General features: G+C 34.8%; 1 pseudogene; it reads right to left on the bottom strand.

Annotated features, from left to right (window-relative positions):
* Positions 1-4,667: 4,667 nt before the first annotated feature.
* Positions 4,668-5,216, bottom strand: LOC116870304 (annotated as a pseudogene).
* Positions 5,217-16,061: the final 10,845 nt, after the last annotated feature.

Below are 16,061 nucleotides of genomic sequence, written 5' to 3'. Positions count from 1 at the left end.
TGAATATTTGAATATTATAGTATGTGAGCCTTAATCCTAAAAGTGGATTCATTTCTGAACTGTAATTTTAGTTAAGAAATTGTTCCATTATTATGAAAATACTAATGATGATGGTGATGCCAGTGAAGTGAAGGAGAGAGAGGAGAAGGAAGAGGATAAAAGAACACAGTTTTGGCTATTCAGTTAGCCAAGCTAGTGAACAACAAGATGATTATCCCCCAGTAGAAAAATAAAAACACTTATGTTTTTGTTATGATTATCAATAGAAAAATGTATTCATTAAGAAATGTAAAATAAAATAGTAATCCATGATAAGAACTATCTACATTCTAGATCTTTGTCTCCAACTAAATACAAACAAATTATGAAACAAAGACTGAAGAAAAACAGAGAATTTATTTTTTAAAAAAGATTTTATTTATTTATTTGAGAGAGTGTGTGAGAGAGAGACAGCACACAGAAGCAAGGGAGAGGGGAAAAGGGAAGAGAGAAGCAGACTCCCCGCTGAGCAGGGAGCCCAATGTGGGACCGGATCCCAGGACCCTTGGATCATTACCTGAGCCACAAGCAGATGCTTAACTGACCGAGCAACCCAGGTGCCCAAGAGCAGATGATTTAAAAAAGATCATCAAGACATGTAAGTTTCTGTAAGAACAATATATATGAATAACTTTTCCTTTATGTTTTATTTTGTTTTTGTTTTTATGTTTTCTATAATAGTATTAAATCATGTGAAAAACAAAATGGGAAGTCCAGCCATATCATTTTAATGAGGTGACTATTATGTTAACAGAGAATTTTTTCTTGTATATATTAAGGAAATAATCTCAGAATTGGTCAAAACATGGCCCTGGAAATTATTTTTAAATACTTTATTTGAATGATATATATTTTTTTAAAGATTTATTTATTTATTTATTTGAGAGAGAGACAGAGTGAGTGAGCAAAAGGAGAGGGAGACAAGCAGACTCCTTGATCAGTGTGGAACCTGACCGGAGTCCATCCTAGGATCCTGAGATCATGACCTGAACTGAAATCAAGAGTTGGATGCTCAGCCAACTGAGCCATGCAGGCACCCCTTGAATGATATTTTTAAAATTATTACATATATGTTATTTTAAGCAGTCATATATTTTGTTTCTTGGATGTTAGACAGTTAATATTGGCAAGCGCTATCTGTAAAAATGTTATTTAGACTTTCTTACATTATTATGAGATTAATCACTCTTCTATATTGTGGAATATCAGGGATGGCAGTTAAAAATTATATATATATGTGTGTGTATATATATATGTATGTCTGTTAATTTATCAGCATATTTAGAGAAAGTTTTTTTTTCTCTTTATACAGTATTTTAACATGATTCAACAACAAATATTTTATTACTGAAAATCAAATCACTTATAATTTCAGCCACATGAGTTTGAATCTAAATATGATTAATTTGACTTTTTAGAGATACGCCAAAGCAAAAAGTTTCTTCCTATTAATTTATCAGAGTAGTGTTTAAACATGGAAAGGGATTAACTGAATAAGCTAAATGATTTGAATTAATTTTTTGACACTGTTTACCGAAAGTCTGAGGTAAAGATAAAAAAGAAAAAGAAATACCTCTTACTTGAGTCTATTAGTGGCGTATTTTAATGCTATATAAATCCACAAAAATAAACCTTGAATCAAAGGGACATTTAGTAATCAAACACATTTCAGAAGTTATAAAATAATGTAACATAGGAAAAAAATAGAAAATGTCTGCATGTCCAAATAAATCGTTCTATAATTCTATAATTGAATATAATTAAATGATCTTTAAATATATCAACATATAAGAATGATTAGAAAGAACATAAAAGCATGATGCCAACTTACACTTTTCTAATTTTGTTTAAAAAGTGTGTGTGCATGTGTATGTCTGTATAAGCAAAGTAGATATAAATACATTTGTATTCTATGTAAAATACATTGCCTTTTTATACATATCTATGCAACATACATGCAATTACATATATAGGATATGTATAATACAATCACATTGTACATACACCATATAGAGTTATGGGGACAGGGAGAGAGAGAACATATACTTCTGAAATATTGACTATTATTACATTTAATTTGTGCATCTAGAAGAAAATAATTTTGACATAATGTTACATCATCAATAAGGTGCAGAGAAAATAAAATAAAAAAAGGTTCCCTGGCTAAAGCAAATAAATATCATTTATGGTGTCAATGTCAATTGTAGTTTTATATAATTCAAATATTTGATCTGTTTTATTCATTCATTATTCATGTATTTATTCAGCACTAAACTCAATTTGACTATTTGTCATAGCTATAGTTTGATAGTACATGATGAACAAGAAGAGAAACGTGCATAAGAAATACAACAACGGGGACACCTGGGTGGTTCAGTGGGTTAAAGCTTCTGCCTTCGGCTCCGGTCATGATTCCAGGGTCCTGGGATCAAGCCCCACATCGGGCTCTCTGCTCAGCAGGCAGCCCGCTTCCTCCCCTCTCTCTCTGCCTGCCTCTCTGCTTACTTGTGATCTCTCTCTGTCGAATAAATAAAATCTTAAAAAAAAAAAAGAAATACAACAACGTCCTTGAAATATATGAGTTAAAGGGTACAATATGGGGGTGCTGTGTAGTTCAGTCAGTTAAGTGTCTTTCTTGATTTTGACTTAGTTTATGATCTCAGGTTTAGGAGATCAGCCCTCACATTGGGCTCTGTGCTGGTCAGGGGGTCTGCTTGAGACTCTGTCTCCCTGTCCCTCTACCCTCACTGCCCCCTACCACTTGCTCTCTCTCTCTCTCAAACAAAAACAAAACATGTACAAAATGCTGGCAAGTATAAATTTACATGTATATATTTTTTTCCTGGAGATGTAATATGCAGAAAGTAAATAAATAAATGAACAAATAAATAAGAGATTTTCTTGAAAGAACTTTTCAATAAACACTTCACAGAAATTGGTGATGTAGTGGAAATGGCATTTATCATAATCATTCTGTACAAGGCATAATATCTCAGAGCTTCTTTTATACTTAACTTGCTTTCTTTTTGAAATTTAATCTTTGAATTTACATGCAGTGAAGTCAGGTTTTTGTTTCTGTGTTTATAATTTTGGTATGTTCTCTGATACTATATTTTTGTAATTTTTCAGAATGTCTTATAGATGAAATTAGGCAGCATATAAGCTTGATAAGTAACACTGGCTTTTTCACTCAATTTGTGATTCATTCAAGTTGTTGCCTGTATTTGAGTCAATTATTTATTTTGCTGAGTATCTTTCTGTTGTGCAAATAAGCCATATTTTTCATAATTAATTTACTCAACACCAATAAATTCACTACAGAACATTTGGGTTTTTTCATTTTTCATTTTCATTGGCCGTTATGAATAAAACTGCTACCAATATTCGTGTACACATTTTAGTGTGAACATGAGTTTTAATTTCTCTAGAGAGAATGCCTAGGGTGAGATCGCTGGTTATAAATTAATGTATGTTTAACTTTACAAGGAATTGCCAAAATGTTTTTTCGAAGTGGCTACACAATTTTGCATTCCTGTTGGAAATATAGGATAGTTTCAGTTGTTCCACATATTTGTCAAGATTTGGTATTGTCAGTTTCTTTTTAATTTTACTCCTTCTAATACTAGACATCTAAAATGATGTCTTTTTTTTTTCATTCACATCATGTTTTTATTTGTATTTAGTTATAAGCAAATGGTAGAATTAAACCAACATTCCGAAAATCCAGATCCATCGTGTTTCTTACACAAAGAATGACCTGCTCAACAGGCACATACTTAGGATTTTTTGACAACCTCTCACTCAGCCCTGCAGTTCATCTAAATGGCCGTGTCTTTACTGCAAAATGACTTTCCTCATTGCTTTCTCCAGTACCGCTCTTTAAAGGAGCCAGAGCGTGATACTGACCCCTAATAACCAGTCTGAGGTGTATCATGTTAGGGATTAGTGGACATACCAGCCTCTGGCTGTCTTGGTGAGAGACACACAAATTAGTATATCATATCTTTCCCGTAAACCGATCCTTCTAGTTCCAGGAATACCCCTTGTCACACATCACTTGCTTGAGAAACAGTGATAAGGAATTAAAGCAGGAGCAAAGAAGAGCAAAGGGTCTTGGCTCTTGAGCGTTGACCCCCTTGCCTTTTCTCTTTCACAGCAAAGTTTGGAGTAATCTTTCATCTACTGGTACAGGGATTGCCCCATTCCTGGCACACATGGGTTCACAAAAGCAGAGGTAACGAATGTCTCTCTCTCTCTCTCTTTTTAAAATCTCCCTTAAAGATTCTTTGATGCTGAGCTCTATTATTGCAGTATTGTAGACTGGGTCTTTTTACCTGAATTCTTTATTCCTTAAATTCTAGGTTGTTACATTGACAACTTGATGACCTCATTCTACTACTAAAATATCGCCCCAATGGAGTTTAAATTTGATCAAAACATAAACCAGGGTGTGGCCCTCTAGAATTATAGAGGACAGGAAGAAGGAAAATTAAACCTAAACCACTATCTGTTTGCTCAGGATTTGCCTGTGAGAATGGGAATGGAGAAGCAAGAGAAATCTATAGGCACTACTGAACTCGAGAGCCCTGCTGGAGACCTCCCGTTGGTTTCTGACTCCTAGCATTCACTTACTTCTCAGGTGGCTGCTCATAGCATTTGGGCATATAGTCTATTCAGCTTGGTAACACGTGCTGGCCACTGAGGGGCCCGAGCTGTACTTTAGTAGAAAGATGCTAATTTGAATTGGCCATGGTGGTCTTTAGATTGGTTGCTGAGAATGGGCTCATCAACCATCAGTGTCCTGTTCTGCAATTAAACCAGCCAGACGTCATGGTAAAAGCTGTCCCTTTGGGAAGCCCAGACTCAGCATAATCAGAGAGGACTGTGCCACTGCTGAATGCATTGCCCTTCATGTTGGCCACCAGGAAATGATGCCGTTCCCTATCTTCGCAGTCCTTCCTAAAAGCATCTGGATCTGTCAAGACCAAAGTGCAGAATTGATCAAGGCCATCCCAAACAATACCAGTGGGCTAGTTCTTAACCTGGTGGGCCATCAGCACTTTGCTCAGCTGGTTGACCTCTGGCCTAGTGTATTTGACCTGCAGTAGATGCTGCAGCATCTTGTCTGCTTCCTGTAGGATCAAAGGCCTGAGCAACTTGCTGAGGTCCACTGGCATCACCTGCCCGAGTTGGGCAGACAGCTGGGAAGAGTTGCAGGAGACAAGGGCACAAGCGTGCAGCACCAACTCCTGGTGGGACCACTAATGGTGTCTTATTTTGTGTGATTTAAATACTTATTGATTTTTTTGAGACAGAGAAAGGGAGAGGGGGGAGGGGTAGAGGCAAAGAGAGAGAGAAACCCAAATAGACTCCATGTGGAGGGCAGAGCCCCAAGTGGAGGGCTCTATCCAGAGACCTATGAGATCATAACAGGAGAAGAAACCAAGAGTTGTATGCTCAACTGACTGTGCCACCCAGATGCCCCCTTACTGTGGTTTTAATTTGAATTTCTTTAATGGTAATGAGAGTTCAGCATTTTTTCTTGTTCTCATTTCTAGCTATAGATCTTCTTTGGTGAAATATATGCTCAAGGACATTACTAATTTTGAAAATTGGATTTGTATGTTTTCTTATTTTTAATCTTGACAGGCCTTTACATATTCTGTATACCTGTCCTTAGCTAGATATGCAGTTTTCTCTGAATATGTAGCTTATTCTTTCATTCACCTGACAGTGTCTTTCACAGAGAAAAAATTTAGATTTTGATTAAATCCAAATTATCAGATTTTTTAATGTGTTTTTTAACAATATGCCTTTGATGTCATTCTAAAAATTCTTTGCCTAAGCCAACATCCTGATTTGTGTGTGTCTGTTTTCTTCTAAACGTTTATTTTACATTTTATATTTAGATCTATAATCAATTTTCAGTGAATTTTTCATAAGGTGTGAAGTTTTAGACAAGGTTTTTTTTTAAATTGTGTATTGATGTTCAATTGTCCCACTAGCATTTGTTGAAGAAAGACCATGCTTTCTCCATTGAATTATGTCTGTAAATTTGTCAAAATTAGTTATCCATAATTGTATAAATCTATTTCTAGACTCTATTTTGCTTTACTAATGTATTTGGGAATATTCTTATCTATTTTTACAATAAATTCTGCCAGAATTTGATTAAAATTTGTTAAATCTATAGATCAATTTATGGGGAAGTTATAGCTTAATAATATTGAGCTTTCCAAACTGTGAATATACTACATCTCCCCAATTACTTATGACAAATTTTTATTATTTTTTTTTCATTTTCAGTATACATATCATGTATAACTTTGGTCTGGTTTACACCTAAGTATTTCATTTAATAGATATGTTTTCATTCTCTCTCTCTCTCTCTCTCTCTATATATATATGTATATATAAATATTTCATTTTTAAATTATTTATTGTTAGCATATAGAATCATGATTGATTTTTATGTAATGTTATGTGCTCTTGACTTAACTCTAGAAGTTTCTTTTGTGGTTACTTTACAACTTTCAGAATAGTAGTTATAAGATATCTTATACTGAGCTGGTATAAGAGGATTTTTTTGTTTGTTTGTTTTATAAGAGGTTTTACAATGCTTATTAAAGTTGAATATGCACATAACTGTGCATTGTAATTCAACCTCTGCATATATATTTCAAAGAAAAATTGTAAAAATGTAAAAAAAATAGCATGGAGGATACAGACTGAATTATTTATCATAATATTGTTTACAAAAACAGAGATTAGGGACAACCTGGATTTCAGGATTGCATTGTATGCATATAATAAATTATTATACAACATTGAACAACATCTATAATTCTTGTAAACACATGTTCATGCAAACAAAGAAAGTGGTAGAAATTTATTCACAGGATGAAAACATATCAAACATATAGAATATGAGATATTGTACCCTATGTTAATTAAGGACACATTTACTTACAGTAAAATTATGACACCTGAAAATAAAGAGCAAATTTAACATGATCACTTCTATGTATTAGAGAGAAGGTAGAAGCAACATGAGAGTGGTACAAAGCAAATAGTGGTTTATAATTTCTATAATGTATTATTTGATTATTTTCAAGCTACATAAATAATAGGTGTTCCTTACATCTTATATTGTATGTTAATGTTTGAAATATAATTCTTAAAAAGTTAAAAATAGTATGTTCATAAGTTCCAGACTCCCATTAAGCATCTATTTAAAAGTAAGCTAGAGCTCTTCAACTTCACAGGTGTCAGATGTGACTTTCACCAGTGTTTCTACTTCTGCTCCTTCAGCATTGTCATTGCTTCATCAATGAATAATAGTGAATAGAAAAAGATTCTCATCAATAAAAAAGTACAGAGAACACACATTTCTCTAACAGAAACCCCAAATGCCACTATTTAGCTTTTCCAGACTGGCCATATTTCAGGACAGATAACAGTAGTATTTATCAATTGTGGCTAAAAGTTTGGTTAAAGTGGTTCTCCTAAGAAGAAGAAGAAATGGTTTAAGAATTGATCAATGCATCACATAAAACACAATCACTGACAAAGTACACAACTGTCAGTTGTCAGTGATTAGCAAATTTATTGGGAAAAAGCTTCTTTGATAAGAGGAAGAAAACAATAACATTTGAACTCACCAGTGAAAGAGTTATGAGCACTTGTGAGGAAACAGATGTGTCCATGATCCTTTGGAAGGACACTGGGCCACATAGTAACTTTTTTCTCAAAAACTGGGACTCTGTTTGCTTTCAATGAGCTGAAGCTTACTGTATTACTTACAGCTGAGTGAATAAATGGTTTGTGACACATTATTCATAAAATCTAAATGACAGAATATAATTTTTAAGAAAGATAAAAAAATGTTAAAATATAGACTCAATATTCCACGGGAATTCAGGAACTTTAAGGAGGTTTTATAGGAGTGATTTTTTACTTTAAGAGTGAGTATGAATCTCCTAAATGGTGAAAGAGAGGTGCCATGAACTCGACAGAGAACATGAGACATGTATATCAATGTGGGAGAAACAACGTGGAGAAAATGTTATGTTGAAGCAACATAGAAGGTATAGAAGTGGTTAGTGTTTCTTCTGGAAGATTAATCTAGTTCTTGTTAGAAAATCTTCCAGGCTGTACAAAGAAATCCCCCATCTCCTGCAGACAAGAAAAGGATTTTCTTATTAGCAATGGAAATACTGAGTTGAACATACACTTAAAATTAACTTTGAAAGTGGAAGTCAGGACACTAGTCACCAGACACAGGGAGAGAATATAAAATTGATACTGTGATTAGAAAGGAAAAGGGCAAAATATTTATATTTATTACTAACGCTTAACTTTAAAAAACTTTAATAGTGGCCCAGGCAACACAGGATGAAAACCTGAACAGGGGCAGAAGCAATGAGATGCGGAGGAAGGCATACACCTGGAATATAAGACATAATGGCCAATTATTCATCCCTTCCTTTTTTATTAAAGGAAAAAAAAATTGACTAAAGAAAATGATCCTTTTCCATGTTGACTAAAGAAAATGATCCTTTTCAGACTATGGTATGTGCTATAAAAATAAACTCCAATTCACAGAGATTGAATGATAGGGCTACTATTATTGGCCAGATACCAAGAAATTCCCATGAGGATGTGTAGCCGTTAATTTGCTGTGGTGTTTCTGAAATTCTGTCACAGAGCAAAACAGTTCTCGCTCATTATCCATAAATTGTTTTAATTTTATTGTATCTGACAGGGATCACTTAATTGAGAAGGGCAAGTAAGCTATTTTCTCTCCCATAAAACACATCTCCGTCTGTCATAGTGTCTAATATACAGTCACTAGAATCACAGAGTTCAATCGATAGTTTACAATCTCCGGTCAAACTGTAAATACTCCTAGAGGGTACAAAACCCTAAACTAGGGGCTCCTGGGTGGCTCAGTGGGTTAAGCCTCTGCCTTCAGCTCAGGTCATGATCTCAGGGTCCTGGGATCGAGCCCCACATCTCTGCTCAGGGGGGAGCCTGATTCCCACCCCCCCGCCTGCCTCTCTGCCTCCTTGTGATCTCTGTCTAATAAATAAATAAAATTAAAAAAAAAACCCAAAACCCTAAACTATTTTACTTATAGCAAGAATCAGATTACCATACATTTTTGAACAATGATAGTGAGGGAAGAAGAAACCCTTGGAGAACCAAACATAAAATAAGCGAGGTATTAAAGATATACCACGTGCTTGAAATTTGACTAGACCCCAACTCCGATCCTTCTATCTGTTGTCTTCAATATGGTCTCTGCTTACATGGATTTTGGCTTACTTAGTGCCATTCTCTCTATGTAAGAGTGGGGAAAAATTATGCAGTGTTAGAATACAATTGCCTGAGTGAACCTGGACCACTTAACCAGCTAGCTGTAAAGTATCAGATCTGTGGGTGTCTCTGATATTGTCCTGAAATAGTGTACATATCAAAACCAAAGTTACAATACTCACAGCCCCATCAATTTGTAGAGACTACATTCATATAGACAGATAGGTAGATGATAAAATGAACCATGGATACAGATACTCATATAGGTTTTATCTGTCATGCACAAGCACGTATTTACAGCAGCAGGTGGTACCTTATGTGTTAGATGGGGAACCAAAGATGTTCTTTCCCCTTACCAGTTCTATCTATGGTTCTTTGTGCTTATGTTTTCAGTTAACAATACCATAGAGCGAAGGGCCTAAGTAGTGTCCCCTAGGTTAAAAGTCTTTCAAATAATGGGTAGAATGAGACTGTGTATCTAGGCGTCTTGACTCCAAAGATATAATGTCGGTCTCTGGAGTATATGAAGAGGAAATATCTTGTGGGAAGTCAAATAGTGTGTCATTTATTACAAGACTTTTTAAAGTTTGTATGGTGAAGGGAATCCTTACAACATTTTACAGAGCATTTATATTTTAAAAACCCAAATAGGTAAATAATAAGTGAACATGACATTAGAATGAGATGAAGTGGTTTTCCATGACAGGACTCACACACAGTAACATGTTGTAAGGGAAAAAATAAAGTCAACTCAAAACTGTCTCTTCTTTTGTCCTTATTTTTTTTTTTTAATGTTTAAAACTGTGACACAGAGATAAGACAGGAGCTGGATAAAAGCATGTTGATAGGCTCTCCTCAAGCACAGCCAGTATATTTGGAATAAAAAACATGTAAGTAAAATTAAATTTTTACACCTCTGCCATGCCTAAGGCATTTTTATAGCAGATTTTTTTTTATTTTTATGATTTTATTCATATTTGGTTTTTATGAAATGATATTATTCCAACTTTTCCTTTTAGCTACCTATACTCAGGTTCAGTCAATCATGAATTTTTGTTGATATATTTAGAATCAGTCTCTTTCCCTTCAAACTCACTTGCTTCAACCATCTTGCTTAGGCCTCTTAACTTACCTCCATCACTGTAATAAGTCTATTAATTGGCTTTATTAGAAACTGGTAGTGGGATTGTGGGATTGTAGGTCAATTTTTTGAGGAACCTCCATACTGTTTTCCAGAGTGGCAGCAGCATCAGAGTGCATTCCTACCAACAGTGCAATAGTATTCCCATTTCTTCACATCCTCACCAACATCTGTTGTTTCCTGTGTTGTTAATTTTAATCATTCTGAGAGGTGTGAAGTGTATCTCACTGTGGTTTTGACTCATATTTCCGATGATGAGTGATGAGCATCTTTCCATGTGTCCGTTAGGCATCTGGATGTCTTCTTTGGAAAAGTGTCTATTCATGTGTCTGCCCATTTCTCAACTGAATTATTATTATTATTTTTTTTTTGGGGGGGGGTGTTGAGTTTGATAAGCTCCTTACAGATTTTGGATTCTAACCTTTTATCCTAGAAGTACCATAAGACACTCTTAACTATAGGGAATAAACTGATGATTGCTGGAGGGGAGGGGGGTGGGGGGATGGGCTAAATGAATGATGGGCATTAAGGAGAGCATCAGCTAGATTGAGCACTGGGTGTTGTATGTGGGTGTTGATTCATTGGATTCTGCTCCTGAAACCAATGCTGTACTGTATGTTAACTAACTCGAATTTAAATAAATTTTAAAAAGGAACTAGTGGCTTCCTACCCTTAATCCATGGTTTCTCTACCTCTAAGTATTGACATTTTAGGTGACATGATTTCTTGTGATTGTGGGTGTCTGTCCTTTGCACTGTAGGAAGTTTATGGCCTCTGCTGATGAGATGTCAGTAACATCCTCTCTCCCCTGACTTCTGACAACACAAATGTCTCCAGACATTGAAAATGTTCCCTGGGGAGAAGTATTGTCCCCCACTGAAAAATATCCTCCTAATCCAATATCCAAATCACAACTGGGGATATCTTTAAGAAAGCCAAGTTGATTATATCTCTTCCTTAAGTCTTCCTACATTTTTCAGTTAAATTTCCAAATCTATGACCCTGAAATTAAAAAAAAAAAAAAAACTTTCAAGACTTTGTGTATCTTTTCAGCTATATTTCTCTTTATGACCTATCTTACCCTCCATTTACATCTTGCTGCAAAACAAAACAGTCTGCGAAAGCTCCCCAGTAGTCCTTTTCACGTCTTCCCTCAAGACCTCTTATCTTGCTACTTCCTCTCCAGAAACTGATTTGCCTACAACAACCCCCCTTTTTTAGGTTTTTATTTTATTTTATGAGACTTGAACATTCTGTTTTATATTTGGGTTATTAGGATTTTCAGGATTTTGCTGTGTAATGTTGATGGCACATATACAAGTATGATTATACAGAGGAATAAGTTTTAAAGACAATTGCAATAAAATATATTTTTTAAAGATTTTATTTATTTATTTGACTGACAGAGATCACAAGTAGGCAGAGAGGCAGGCAGAGAGAGAGGAAGGGAAGCAGGCTCCCTGCTGAGCAGAGAGCCCGATGTGGGGCTCGATCCCAGGACCCTGGGATCATGACCTGAGCCGAAAGCAGCGGCTTAACCCACTGAGCCACCCAGGTACCCCAACTGCAATAAAATATTGATAGCAATTGAAAAAAGTTCCCAAGTAATGCCTAAAGCTAAAGACTAATAGAATCAACAAGTAATTGACAGTTATTCCATCCCAAGGGTCTTAATTTCCAACACTTGCTTGAGGAAATTGTTGTGTTTCCTTAATACTTCTTCCACTTCTGTTGGAAAAGTGATAACTTTCAATTTTAGATGTTCTCAAAATTAAGTAAATATAAAAACATAATGGAAGAGAATACAGAGGGTACATTTTAATAAAACTCCTTGCCAGGTTGAAATACACACATACTTAATTTTAACAAGAAATGCAGTAGTCTACATATATTTTAATATTATGTAAACTTGTATTTGTTGTATATATATGTATATAGAATCATGTTGCATACATATATACCTATATACAACAAAATATGCATATACGTAGATACATGTGAGTATGTGTAGAAAATTATGTAGGATATATATGTGTATATATATATGTGTATATAAATTGAGGGACTGATGACTTCTCTGAGCATCAGCCTTAGAGTCAGAAGGAAGTATTTGGGCAGTTAAAAAAAAAAAAAAGAAAAGGAAGAAGACTAAGGATTGAGAGAAGTACAGAAAGAAAAGAAAAAAATAATAATTATATAATAATGTATAACAGATTCAACACCTACTACTTAAATTTGTCATAAAATCTGGACTTCTTGACTGTAAAATTTGTATTTAGACTCTGATGCAAAATGAGCATTATTAAATATCTAGTGCAAAAGTTATAAAATTTTTCCTTGAATTAAACGTACCAGAAAATTCACCTGTAACTATTTTTGCTGTTTTTTCACTTCCATTCTCAAATATTGTCACCCTCTCACAGACTACATTGTATTTTACTTTACTTATTTATTTTTTAAAAATATTTTATTTATTTATTTGACAGACAGAGATCACAAGTAGGCAGAGAGGCAGGCAGAGAGAGAGGAGGAAGCAGGCTCCCTGCTGAGCAGAGAGCCCCATGTGGGGCTCGATCCCAGGATCCTGGGATCATGACTTGAGCCGAAGGCAGAGGCCTAACCCACTGAGCCACCCAGGCGCCCCTACATTGTATTTTATTATCAATACTTTCTTTGTAGTGGATAATTCTCAAAAACATGACTTCATATTGTCCATCTTAATACATACGTGCATACACAACATTTTATTTTTCCCTGATTCCTATCACTTACAACCACTAACTAATTTTTTTATTTCTCCACAAAACATCTCTGAGGAGTTTCTTCTGTTCCTCCCCTGCCAGACATCTAGTCATAGTTCAACACACTACAATGTGAATTTCATTCTTTCCAGATCACTCACTGAAACTATTCCTAATCCTTGTCACCAAAGACCTCCAATGGCTATTTCCTTTTAAAATTTGCAATCAGATTATCTCCATCTACTATGTAAAATCTTTTTCTGACTGACCTTCTTTATCCCCAATAAAGTCTAAGATCCTCATCAGAACTCAGAGGGAATCTGAGTTTGTGTCTTGCCTACTTTGGATCTAACTGTATTCTTCCAATCATTCACCAAGGGCCACAACACTGATACCTATTGTTTGCCTTAAAATTCTGGAACAAGGAAGTTAAAAGAATGTTCATATTATTGCCAAGAGTGTAATGATTTTCACTTTATTCTATTTTTATCCAATTATCTAAGCCTGGAAAGATTTGGATTTTTTTTTTAATCTTCCAATTCCTTATTACAATTTTGACCTAGAGGGATGCCACTGGCATTTTATACCAATGTGTCCCATCCACACTTGCAAAGGGAATCAGCAGAATAAACACCATGAAAAATCATTGTTAGTAATATTTTAACTAGAACTGAGATATTTCAAGTTTGCTAAAATTCAGAGAACATAAATGATTTTAAAAGAAGAAAAACTAAGCAATAATATTTCTCTATAAATTCCATTTAAAGAAATAACACCTGATGATGGTGATGATATTTATATTTGCCTTTTCCAGTTTTGAGTAATAATTTACAAAGAGTAAAATATTTCTATGACTAACATATTTACAAGCTAAAGACAGTGAAGTTCCTGATATTAGTGAGGGGTGAGGTCTGAAATTTCTATTAATGATTGGATTTTGATAATAACTGATTGAGCCTTTAGATATCTATAGTATATGTAACCCCTGGGCAAGAGCATTTTAAGAAAAAGAGAAAGTATCTTCTCTTAATTAGATGTTAACCCATGCAATCCTGTACAACTCTGTTATACTGCTGGATGGGAATATTTAATTGTAAGATTGATATAATTGAACCTAAATGTCTCTTTTAGCTCTGACTCAAGACAGTTTTTATCTATGCCTTGTGACTTTGGGCATCACTTCTCCCATCTTCTGATGTTTTATCCAAATACTAGAAAAATAATGTATGAGTGAGCAGGGTTCTTTGTTCTTATAGGTTCAACAATATTTGACTATGTAGCATGCACTGTGTTTGGCTCAGAGGGATAACAATTTCAGATTATTTTCTGGACTTTTGATGTGGAGACTGGTGAGCATATGAGCAGTGAGATATTTTCCTTGGCTTTGTTATCAGATCTAAGACAAACAATGGTAAGACTTATCTGGGATCAAGAATCCTTTACGGTTTGGGGTAGACGTGGTTTTCAATGTCCCTTGAAAGTCAGAGGAGTCCTCAATTTCAGGCCTTTATTCCATTTCAAGCTGGTTTGAATTCCACACGTGCATGTCTTTTCTACCCTACAACTATAAATGAATAACTTTCTGTTTTACAGTTACAAAACCAAATTCTGAGTTTCATGTTGATGCAGCTAGCCAGGACATAGTCTAATATGTATTGAAGAAACCAGAAAAGCACAAAATTACACTCTTCAATATAAAAATATTAAATATTATTATACTCTTTTTTCTCTTTCAGGTTTGCCAATCTGAGTAAAATAGCACTGTACTAGGATTAATTCATCAAGCCAAAGACTTACCACATCATATCAATTCCTTTATTCCATTCTTCTATGCAATCCATTCTCAAATGCTGTTGAATATCAGTGGATATCAGTTGGATATCAGTGAACCCACTGAAATTTCTCTTTCAGCAATGTCATCATTCCTTCCCAAGCCACCACCATCTCTCACTAGATGAGACCAATACTATCCTAACAGTCTAACTACATGTCTTCTTGCATCTGTACAATTCTTTATCTATTAATAGCCAATATCCAATTTTTTTAGAACATAAAATATAAAAGTCAAGCAAATAAAAAAAGCATTTAAGAGAAACCATTACAAAAATTTTAGAAAGAACTATTACTGATATACAAAGAGAAAATACAAAACCAATGCATGTAAAATGCTTACTCCAACCAGAGAAGAGAAAATGAAAGGACAATTAAAAAGAAAAAAAAAAAAAAGAAGAGAAAAGAAAAAAGAAACAAAGAACAAGTACAACTTTAGAAAGGAGTTACAAAGATGGTATAAATTAATCCAAGTATACGAACAATCACTTTAAAGATAAATGATTGCTGAATCACTAAATCACTCTGTGGTATTGCTTCCTTGGCATCCATTTTGTCTGGCTAAGAAGCCTGACTAATTCCTTTAACTCTCACTAGCCTCCTCCTGTATGCACATGTCCTAGATAATAGTCCAGAGAGTCACAAACAAGTGTAACTTCCTGCTATGGCTTCCCCAACTGTGCCCTTGCGATAAACATCTTCCCATCTCCCAGGGAGCTCCTCTTTGTAACCCCTTAGATTAAAACTCCACGTAATTTACCAAACCCCCATTCTTTTGGACTTAACTGACCCATCTGGCCTTAGCCCAAGAATCCCAAAGCACTTTACCCACAAAAGCTAATAAATATATATGCCCAGTTCCTATTGCTCTCTATATCTCTACTCTGCCTTGACCTTATAGAGACAGTAAAAACAAATATATACTCTTTCTCTGGACAACATTGACTAACACATGCTTGCATATACATGTGTTAGGAATCACTCATGTATTT

The sequence above is a fragment of the Lontra canadensis genome, unplaced genomic scaffold (genome assembly GCF_010015895.1).
Source record: "Lontra canadensis isolate GAN:19392208 unplaced genomic scaffold, GSC_riverotter_1.0 scaffold22, whole genome shotgun sequence".
In the NCBI taxonomy this organism is placed as follows: domain Eukaryota; kingdom Metazoa; phylum Chordata; class Mammalia; order Carnivora; family Mustelidae; genus Lontra; species Lontra canadensis.
Note: the sequence above shows the minus strand (reverse complement) of the source record. Positions and strands in the feature narration are given on the sequence as shown.